This window comes from Orycteropus afer, unplaced genomic scaffold, assembly GCF_000298275.1.
Source record: "Orycteropus afer afer isolate SDZICR_OR568_19922 unplaced genomic scaffold, OryAfe1.0 scaffold00144, whole genome shotgun sequence".
NCBI lineage: Eukaryota > Metazoa > Chordata > Mammalia > Tubulidentata > Orycteropodidae > Orycteropus > Orycteropus afer.
The window spans coordinates 7932573-7943800 of record NW_006921731.1 but is presented as its reverse complement, the minus strand read 5'-3'; positions in this window follow the sequence as shown (position 1 = coordinate 7943800).

Below are 11228 nucleotides of genomic sequence, written 5' to 3'. Positions count from 1 at the left end.
GGAACGGTTGCAGAAAGGACTGGAGGGAGGCAACATGTCTGGCCTGGCAGTAATAGGCCTTGGGTTACTGCTGGTAACCCTGTCTTCCCTTTGTGGAATTGGAGGAGGTCGGAACATGTGGCCTCCTTGTCGTTTTTGCAACATCCATGATAGATTGTCAAGTGACTCACTAGCTCAACCTTTCATTGATACACTAATGAGGAAAAGAAAATGAATTTGAATTTAATAGCATGGTTAATACCCTGACATTCAAAAATGAGGCCCAATCAAAGAAACCTACTTTAATTCTCAATGAAAGTACCACAGAATTATTTTTGTAGAGAAACTAGGGCAAAAGGACATTTGGATACTGAATTTATGTTTGATGAGATGAATCAAACATCTGCGCTTAGCAACAATTTGTATGCAGAACATAAGTTTGACCAAGGAGAAGAGCTCTCAAAGCCAATACATATTACTTAATGACCAAACACTTTAGATCTCCTAAAGCCTCAGAGATAAAAAATTAGCAACTAAGGAGATCATGAAGTTAAGAGAATGCTGATTTATGCCTTTGGAAAAAGAATCAGCAAGAGAGCAGAAAGCATGAACTGAGAGACCATAGATTCATCAGAAAACTGGCAGAAAGAAGAGCTGCCAATTATTCCCTTTGTGTCCCATAACGCAGTCAGACTGAAGAAGCTTTGGACCACATGTAATTGAAGAAAAATGTAATGTTTTTGCATAAGACGATAGAGCTCTCGGTTGTGAACTAAGTAGAAATGGCTACTCAAACACAGAATTCGTTATTTCTCTGAAAGACAACTTATGATGACATATTTTGAATCCATGAGAGAGTTCACATGGAAAGGAAAGAGCTATAGAGTAACATGTTAGATAATTATGGGAGTTGAGAGAATCTATATTTAAAAATCATGAATCCTTAGTATTTGCTCATTGTTGCTAATCAAATAAAGGGAATTTACATTAACATCCCAAAGAATTCAGGATTCTAAAAGAAAAAAAAAAAGAGAAATAAAAGTAAAAAATCAAATCCTTATTATAACTTCAGAATGTTTATGTTCCATCTCAACTAATTTTGTTTATGACTTGATGTCATGTGTGAGGACCACAATATAATAGTTCATTTCCTTTTATATATGTGAATTTCCTAAGGAATAAAATGGCTGTGTGAAGCTATTATTTTGGATGCTAAATAAATTATGCTTGTTAACAAGACTGTGTTACAGAACATATTATGAAAATATAGCTACAGAGAATTTGCAGTGATTAAATGGAAATGTTTCAGAATTTTTCATTAGGGACTACAAGCTGATATTCATAAGATGAACACTACATTTTCTTTTAATGTATTTTATTGAAATATAATTTATGTACAGTAAAATACACAGAACTAAAGTGACATGGGTCAATGTATTTTTTTTTTTTTTTTGCAGTGTTCCCTCTCCTCCCCTCCCACCCCTTGCAACCAACAAAGAAAGTTTCCCTCCATATATAAACTTTTCCTTGATCCTCCACAACAATGAACTAATACTATATTTGTTCTTCTGTAATTGACTTATTTCACTCAGTATAATGTCCTCCAAGTTCATCCATATTATGCGGTGTTTTGAAACTCTACATTACTGTTTAGTGCTGCATAGCATTTCATTATGTATATGTACCATAGTTTGGTCATCCACTCTTCCACTGATGGGCACTTAGGTTGTTATCATCTTTTTGCTGTTGTAAATAGTGCTGCAATGAACGTGAGTGTGCATATATCTGTTCCTGTCCTGGCTTTCACCTCTCTAGGATATATACCTAGTAATGGGATTGCTGGGTCAAATGGTATCTCCAATCCCAGCTTTCTAAGGTATCACCATATTGCTTTCCACAGTGGTTGTATCACTTCACTGTCCCATCAGCAGTGTATGAGAGTTCCAATCTCTCCACATCCCCACCAGCATTTGTTATTTTCTGTCTCATTGAACCTTGACATCACTGCTGGGGTGAGACAGTATCTCATTGTTGTTTTGATTTGCATCTTTCTGATGGTCAATTATTGTGAGCATCTCTTCATGTAGTAGCTGGCCACCTGAATATCCTCCTTGGTGAAGTGTCTATTCATGTCTTCTGCCCATTTTTCAATTGGATCGTTAATTCCTTCTGTGTTGAGGTGATGGAGTTTTCTATAAATGTTAGAGATAAGTCCCTTGCCAGATAAGTAATTATCAACAAATATGAATTTGTTGCTGTCATTTTTGTTATGTGCTTTCTCATGGTGTTGATTTCTTTGTTTCATATAATTTTCTATGCTGAGCTCGTTTTGTTTATGAATTGTGTTATCACTTACTTTGTTGCTATTGTTTTAGTATTTGCTAAATATTTGTGCTAGTCCTCTTTTTGATTTTGATGTTAAGGTTTATCATTTTTCTTTGAGGTGCCCTGTGACTTATAGTTTTCTTCCCAAGTTTATAACATCATTTCTATCTTGTAGTTTTCTTGACTTCCCTACATCTAGAAGTTCTGTAACTATGCAGTGTTTTCCCTCATTTTGGTTTGTAGATGGCCTCCTTTGTCAATTGATGTCTCTGATTCCCTGTTTACAATCTTGTAGGCTTATTTACTTTGGATAATTCCATAGCTGGGTTGGTTTCTGGGTTATATCATTATTCATATTAATGGTCAGTTGTTGGCTGCTGTTGCCTCTCTGTCCAAAGGACTCCCTTTGGCATTTCTTGTAAGGTTAGTCTGGTTTTAATAAATCCTCTTAATTTCTGCTTACCTGGAAATGTCCTAATTTCACCATCATATTTGAGGGACAATTTTGCTGGGTACATAATTCTTGATTGGAATGTTTTCTCTTTCTGGGTTTCATATATACCATGCCATTTTCTTCTTGCCTACATGGTTTCTGCCAAGAAATCTGGGCTTAGTCTTATTGGTTGCCCCTTGTAGGTAACTTTTTGTTTTTCCTATGATGCTCTCATGATTCTTTCTTTGTCTTTGGTTTTGTTAAGTTTGATAATGATATGCCTTGGTGATTTTCTTTTGGGGTCTATCCTGCTTGAGGTTCATTGGACTTCCTGAGTGGATGTATTCTGATCTTTCATCATATCAGGGAAGTTCTCTTCCAACAAATTTTGGACAATTTTTTCAGTGGTTTTAGTTTTCTCTTCCTGTTCTGGAATTCCAATGGTATGTAGGTTATTCCTTTTGATGGTATCCCACATGAACCTTAGGCTTTCTTCATTTTGTTTTGATCTTTTTTTCTGGTTGATCCCTTTCCAAAGAAGTATTCAAGTATTTGTCTTCAATTTCATTAATTCTGACTTCCATTGCCTCAATTCTACTCCTTTGTCCGTTCAATGTGCTATCTATTTCTGAAAATTTAGTATTAATTTTCTGGATTTCTTTCTAGAATTAGAATCATTTCTAATTTTTCATTTATTTTGTCCTTTTGCCCTTGTATTGTCCTTTGAAATCATTGTAGGGTTTTCTCTGTGTTTTCCTTGATCTGTCTCTCAATCCTTTGAAGATACCTAAATATGATTCTTTTGAATTCCTTATCAGGGAGTTCCAAAGCTGCATCTTCTTCAGGGATGTGTTTAGGTTCTGATCCTGGTCCTTTGTTTCTCCTGCTATATCTTTCTTCTTTGTATGGACTGTGATGCTTTGTTGTCTCCAAGGCATTGTGATGTTGTTGTGTTTGTATTTAATGGTGATTGTATGTTGGAGTGACTTGTCAATGATTTTCCTTTTCTTTGTGTGTTATCTACGTAAGCAAGTTACTGTGCTGTGCTCCTCTATTCACTAGTTGGCTATACTTATACACTCATAACCTCTCTCCTTTCTTGTTGTCAGTCTTTTGTATGTCCTTGCTGACCTTAGCAAACAGAGTCTATTCTTAGTACCCTGCAATTTGAATGAGAATGCTATCACTTTAAAATCCAAAATGACCACTGCTTGTAAACATTCAAAATGACTGTGCCCTTAGTCACTTTAAATATGCAAAATAGCCGCCACTTATAAACATTCAAAATGACTGCTCCCTTGATCACTTTAAATATCCAAAATGGCTGCTGCGTGTAAACAATCAAAATGGCTGCACCCTCCGGACAGCGGTAAGTCAACAGCTCAGCTTGTCTCCCTCCTTGCTGTTTCCCTTCTTTGTCAAAAGTCAGCAGCACAGTTGTCCCTGCAGCCCTTGGTGACAATAGGTAATCTTTAGGTCAATTCTCAGGTCCCAACACCACTTGGACATATTCAGACTGTTGTTCCTGTCAGAGTAGCTGACAGTCTGGAGCTCCAACCATCTCTGTACTCATTGTTTTTGTTCAGATCTTTCCACTAGTTGGTGCCTAATCCACTTCTGTATAGTTCTTTTCAAAGCTCAGGGCTCCAGGAATATTTTCTCTATCTCAGTCAATTTGTTTTTCTTTTCTTTGTTGAAGAGGGTCTGTATCACTTGTCTGCCTATTCCTCCATCTTACTGTAAGTAAAGTCTGGTTGAGTATTACATTTTTGATCTTAGGATCTATAGAAAATCCAAAGGAATCCATAAAAAATCGTCATTAGTGGGTCAAGTTTTATTTTACTGAGAGATGTTCTATTTGTAGAGTTTACTTAAGACTGAAGCAGTAAGTTTTTTTATGGGGAATATAGGGAAAGTGTTAATGAGATGCCTTGAAAACCATTAAGAGCCTGATCATTCTCCTATGTCATCTACAGGAAAGGGGAACAACAGGAATGAGTGTTTTGGGACCTATAGTGGAAGAGAAAATCTAAGAATTGATCATGAACACTGTAGATAATCTATGTCCCTGATATTCATTTGTTTCTTCACTCATCCATCCTGTGATTCTTTTATTCATCTAACAGTTAAATTCCAGGTAACTAGAAATTAGAAATTAATTGTCCTGTTCTCATGCATGCAAACAAACCAACAAGAATTAGTATAAATTTCTATGGGGTCATAGATGAAAGAGTAACTAAATTCCTGCAATGAGAGTTTATAATTTTAGAATGTAATATAAGAAAAAGGTCACCTTCATCTGAGAAATGAAGTATTTATCCATTGTGGAAAAATAAATCCATCTCTTAAATCACAAAGGAACAGAATGAGAAAAGTATATAGAAATCAATTCCCATACCTCTCCAAGGACATGAAAATCTACATGTAAATATGCTTAAAATGACACAAACACATTGTAAGCATTAATCAATCAGCAATCAAAATCTTTTCTAGGCCCCTATAACATTCTCATCTTGCTATTTCAGCAGCTCATTCCAATTATATCCAGCCCAAGCAACATATCTCTTTATTCCCTTCAAATATGTCATTTCAGTTCTTATGACTGTTTCCCATGTAATATTTTCCTCACATCTTTTCCAATAGAGAAGATGTTGGCTGTTGCTGTTGCTGTTGTTATGTGCCATCAAGTTGGACCTGACTCATAACCACCCCTCCTTGGGTTTCTGAGTCAGTATCACTATGGAAGTAGACTGCCCAACCTTCCTTCTGAGGAGTGGCTGATGGGTTTGAACCACCAGTCTTCTGGCTAGCAGTCAAGGGCCTTAGGCCGTATGCTACCAGAGCTGATGAAAACCAAATACAAAATTGATTTACTTTGGGTACTAGAAATTTCTTGAATATTTGCCAAATTTTGACTTTATTTTTCTCTATGACTTGTAAAGTTCTTTTCTTTGTTCTTGTCAAGTTTTACCTAAATGTACAACAAAATTTCAATTTTATATTTTTTTCAGTACTGCCCTTTTGCTTCAGGACCAGAGTCTTTCCAGACAAGGATGCATCTTTAGAGTCATTCTCATCTATTCAAAGCATAAAAAATGTGAAAGATGACATAGTATTAGTGCATGAGGCATTTGACTGCTAACCAGAAAGCTGGCAGTTCAAACCCACTAGTCATTCCTCAGAAGGGAGATTGGGCAATCTACTTCCATAGATATATTGCCTTGGAAACCCAAGGAAGGTTCACTCTGAACCAAATCTACTCAATGGCAGTGAGTTTGGTTGGTTTATCTTTAAGTACGGTTTTCAATACAGAGTTTTCAATAGAAAACTGAGATATTTTGAGGCCTTCCCTGTACCAAGCAGTGTGCTTAATATGTAAAACTCATGGCCTTATCCAATTCTCACAACAAAGGTGGTCCTGTCGCAGGCTGAGTTCCAGAATAATGACTAGAAAGTCAGCTGTAGCTCAGAGAGAAATTTCAAAAGAGGATCGTAAACTTGCAAGGTGGAGACATACAGGGCCAGAGGCAATGCCATATGTGTCTCTCTGAGCCTTATAGGCTAGAGGTTTTTATAGTAGTTTTTAAGGCCATAGGGTAAGGCATAGGCAAAGGCCTTATGCAAGCTGGTATTCATAAAATCCTGACCCTTTTGTGAAAGTCAGGAAGCAGAACACGGCTGTGATAAATTCCTAATGTAGACCCCAACTTCCTCCAAGCTAGGTGCATTTGCAATCTCTTTCTAAGATGGAGTCTGTGTGTTCCAACATGGATGCCACAACTTCTTCTGCACAGGTGTATTCTGCTATTTGCTCTTGGTTTGAGTCTTGGTCTCATCTTGGATCAGCCATATCAGTTCATTAGGAGGTCAAGGAGGGTAAGAGTGTGCAGGTTCCAAAAGTAATTAACATTGACCACGGGGAGTGGGCTAGAAGACATTTCAAAAGTGGCCTGTTATCAGGGAATGTTATCTAAGTAGTAGATTTATATTTGCATTATTTCTTTTGTAGTGTCCCTTCCTTAGCTCATAATCTGACGAATGCAATTGTCCTGTCCTGTGAGCTGTTTCTGTCTTGGTTTTATGATCTTAGGAATGTGGTTGCAGAGGCAGGATTCTTATGTGATTATAGGTACAAGTAGTAGAATAAGGGAATGTTTAAATTGAACGAGATTACTGTGGAGCTCAGGTTATGAAGTAAGAACACATATTCATCTTCCAGAAATTCTAATATGTCTAAATTATTACAGTTCCATTTTGTAAATGAGAGAACAAGGCTAAAAGAGTTTAAGGAGTTTGTAGAAAATCAAGCAGCTAATCAATGGTGTGGTTGCTTCCAATCTCAGGCCATCTAACTTCTGTTGTTATATGCTGTCTTATGTTTTCTGCTACTCTGTCTCTTTCCGTGTAGCAAGAAAGGCAGGAACAGGGGGTAGAGAAGAAAGCAGAAAGAGAAGGAGGGAGGGATGGAAGAAAGGAGGAAGGAAAGAAAAAAGAAGGAGGAAAAAGCAGAAAGGGAAGGAGAGAGGAAATACTGAAGAGAGGAAGAAAAAAAAAAGAAGGGAGAAACAGGAAGAGACAAGGGACAGAGGAATGGAAGAGGGAGGGAAGAAAAGGGTAAGGAAGGGAGGAAAGAAGAGAGAAAGACAGAAGTGAGGGAAGGAAGAAGAAAGGCAAAGGAAAAAAGGAAAGAAAGAGGAAGGAAGAAAAGAAGGGAAAGAGAGAAAAGTATAAGAGGGTAAAGTAGAGAAAGGAAGGGAATGAAGGTGATAGAACAGAGGGGTGAAAAAAAGAAGGAAAAAGTGTAATGATATGAAAATTAAGGACCCAGTTTGTTTCATTTTAAATAAATAAATAAATAAATAAATAAATAAATAGTAGTAGACTGTCATTCATAGGATAAGAGATAGTATAAAGTGATGGTTAGGGACATCTCATTTCTGGCATCTGAGGGCCTGGGTTCAAGTCCTGTTTTATAAACTTTATAAGATTTTGACAAATCACTAAAACCTATGTGCTTTATTTACCTTATTTGTAAAATGAGGTTAATGACAATATCACTCATAGAGATTATAGTGAGAATTAAAGTGCAATAATACACATAAAGTGCTTATAACAGCACTCGACACATACTAAGTGTTGAATATGTTAGCTTTTACTATATAGTATAAGCTTATAGAGAGAAAATCATCTTTTCTATAAGCAGAAGTAATGACCTTGAATTTTGCTTCTGTATTAGATTTGAATGTATACAGCTAAATTTGGAACTAGAGTAGAGCAGGAATAGATGTGGTCAGGCTGATCAGTTGGCACTATTTTATCTGGTGTACTTTGTAGCCAGTGGAAAACATTTTCATATTGATTCTCCTTTCAAAATACCTAACTGTGAAATATTTTTTAAAAATTTGATTTTTTTTTTCACTATAAGTGCATGATGCTTGGATAAAAAAGCAATTGTACAACTAAGCTTGCCTTATTTGTGTTATTCACAGTGTATTGACTATGGTGCATGGGAAAATGGAAACCAAAAAAATATTTTGGACTTTGAATTGTCAAAAATGCATTGAAGAGAGGCGGTTCAAGATGTACTCAGATGCCTCCTACTATCTTGTTTACGAAAAAGACCAAAGAAAACAAATGAATTGGATACAGGTGACTGCTGCATCCTGCAAAACTGCACAGGTCATAAAATGAAGTGACATGAAAGTATTAATAGTTTTGTTTTTTATTATTTAAAAGGAATGGGGGCCAGGCAGATGCCCTGCATGTTCTGTGAACCCCTGATGCTTTTGTTCTACTTTATTTATAGGTTTGTACATGATTACATCATTAGTCTTGGAATCCATACAATCAGCTTGTTCTTTACAGAGCTAAAGTTTTATTCCTCTACGTGCTCAAGGACAACAGGTGGTCACTAAAACCATCACAGAAATCTCCTCGGGTATAAGGAGTATAAAACAATAAATGTTTACTAGGACACAGTGACACAAAGTATGAAACATCCCAATAAAATTAAAAAAAAAACATGGAGAATAACATCTACTTTTAATACTTTGATGTTTTGCCAATTAAGTATTTAACAGTGAAAGAGACCTTGTCATCTCTTAAAGTAACATTCAACCACAGAGAGGCCTTGCCATCTCTGAAAGCAAACACTCAATCAATCACGAGAGGGCTTGTGGTCTCTTCACTGTAATTAGAACTTATGCCTCACAATCATGTTTTTTTTTTTTTTCTTGGTCCCTAACAGGTGACAACTTTGGAACTCTGAACATCAAAGGCAAGAAAAATCAGACCAAGTGCCAGGTGGAAGGAGAAACTGTACAAAAACAATGGACATGAAGAATTATGGATTGCTGGCTCCCTGCCAGCAGAACCTGTGGAACATGGCCATATTGATAGAAAACAAGCACTGTTCCCACCTGAAGCCTCCATAACCTAGTGCAATCAAGTAGGAGTGACTCTGCACTGATGTCCAGAGCAAAGCAGGAGTGCTCCCTGCCCTGCAAAATTTAAGTGCATTCACTTTACCCATTGCCCTCACAAACCCTCAGGCTGAAGGCCCATGAAGTCCCTTCATCCACACCCCCTGTGTGGTAGTTGAGTTTGTGTGTCAACTTGGCCAGGCCTGGTTGAGTGGCTGGACAGCTGAATGCAGTTATTCCCTATGGTGAGAATGGTAATTAACTCCATGGTGGAATCTATTGGAGCAGCTGAGTAGCTGCTTTGGGTAGGTGGTCTGCTTCTTGTATATAAGAAACAGCTTTGGGAATGGTCTCTAGCTTATGGCACATTTGAACCCTACATGTAGCTAAGTCATTGTTCTCAGCCTGACATGATCTACTGAACTTGAGACTTTTAATGGACTTGAATTAATGGCCTGCCATGTGGTTTGGTAACAGCGGGATGGTGCATTTTTACTTACCAACCTTGGGCTTGTCAGTCTCAGCAGCCAGTAGCTGTCTGAGTGAAGTAAAGCCTCTAGCTTCAGTGGACCAGGAGCAGGAGGCAGAGCTGAAGACAAGGTTGAGGGGCTTTCACTCAGCCCCTAGAGCCTCAGATTTGGAACTCAGACTTCTAGCATCCCAAACTGTAAGAGAATGAAGTCCTGTTTGTTCAAGCCATCCCATTTGTTGCATATTCCTGTCAGAGTGGCACTAGGTAATCAGAGCAATGCCCAAAGTATATGAGAAGAACTTTCACCATCATTTCTTTTAAAGAACATTCTGGCTAGACTTACTACAAGACAGATTATTAGTTTTTCTGGCAGCCCATGGTATTTTCAATATTCTTCACCAGTATCACAATTCAAATGCATCAGTTCTTCAATTTTGCTCATTCATTGGCCAGATATTGCATACACATGAGGTGACTGAAATTATCATGGCTTGTGTCAAGTGCAACTTTGATGTCATCCTACAACTCCTTTGATCTTTAGTCATTAGTGTTCAAAGCAGCAAATTTATTTTTGAGATGCTTTCTTAATTCAGGTGAGATATACTCAAGGTCACACTTTAGCTCTTGTGGACTTCTTTTAATATTTTTAGGCTTCAACCTGATCTTGTATATGAGTAATTGATGGTCTGTTCTGTAGTTGACCACTGGCATTGTTGTGACTGACAATATTGAGCTTCTTCATCATCTCTTTGCAGAGATGTAGTCAGTTTGATTCCTGTGTATTCCATCTGATGATATCCATACATATAGTCACCATTTCTGTTGCTGAAAAGAGATACTTGCAATAAATAAGTTGCTGGTCTTATAAAATGTTATCATTCAGTCTCCAGTGTTGTTTCCATCACCAATGCCAGATTTCCCAACTATTGTTTCTTCTTTGTTTCTAGCTTTCACATTCCAATTACCAATAATTATCAATGCATCTTGATTGCATATTTGATCAATTTTGGACTGCAGAGATTGGTAAAAATCTTCAATTTCTTCATTTTTGGTATTAGCAGTTGGTGCATATTTGAATAATAGTTTATTAACTGGTGTTCCTTGTATGCATGTGGGTATTGTCCATCACTAACAACATTATATTTTAGGATAGAACTTAAAATGTTCTTTTTGACAATGACTGCAACACAATTCTTCAGTTGATCATTCCTGGCATAGTAAGTCATACATTTGCCAAATTCAAAATGACCTAATTGAGTCCTTTTCAGCTCACTAACCACTAAGATAATAATTTTTCTGCATTCCTCAATTTTTGTTTTTCCAATTTTCCTACATTCTTACTTCATACATTCCACATTCTGATTATTATAGGATGTTTCAGCTGTTTCTTCTCATTTTGAATCATTTCATATCAACATATGAAGGTGCTGAAAACTTTACTCTATCCATCTTGAAAGGTGACTCTACTTTGTGGAGGGAGCTCTTTTTCCAGTTGTATTTTGAATGAAATCTGAGGAATTCTTCTTTCATCACTATATCAGAAAATGTTCTGTTGTTATTCATGAAGTTTTCACAGGCCAATTTTTTTTTTTTTTTT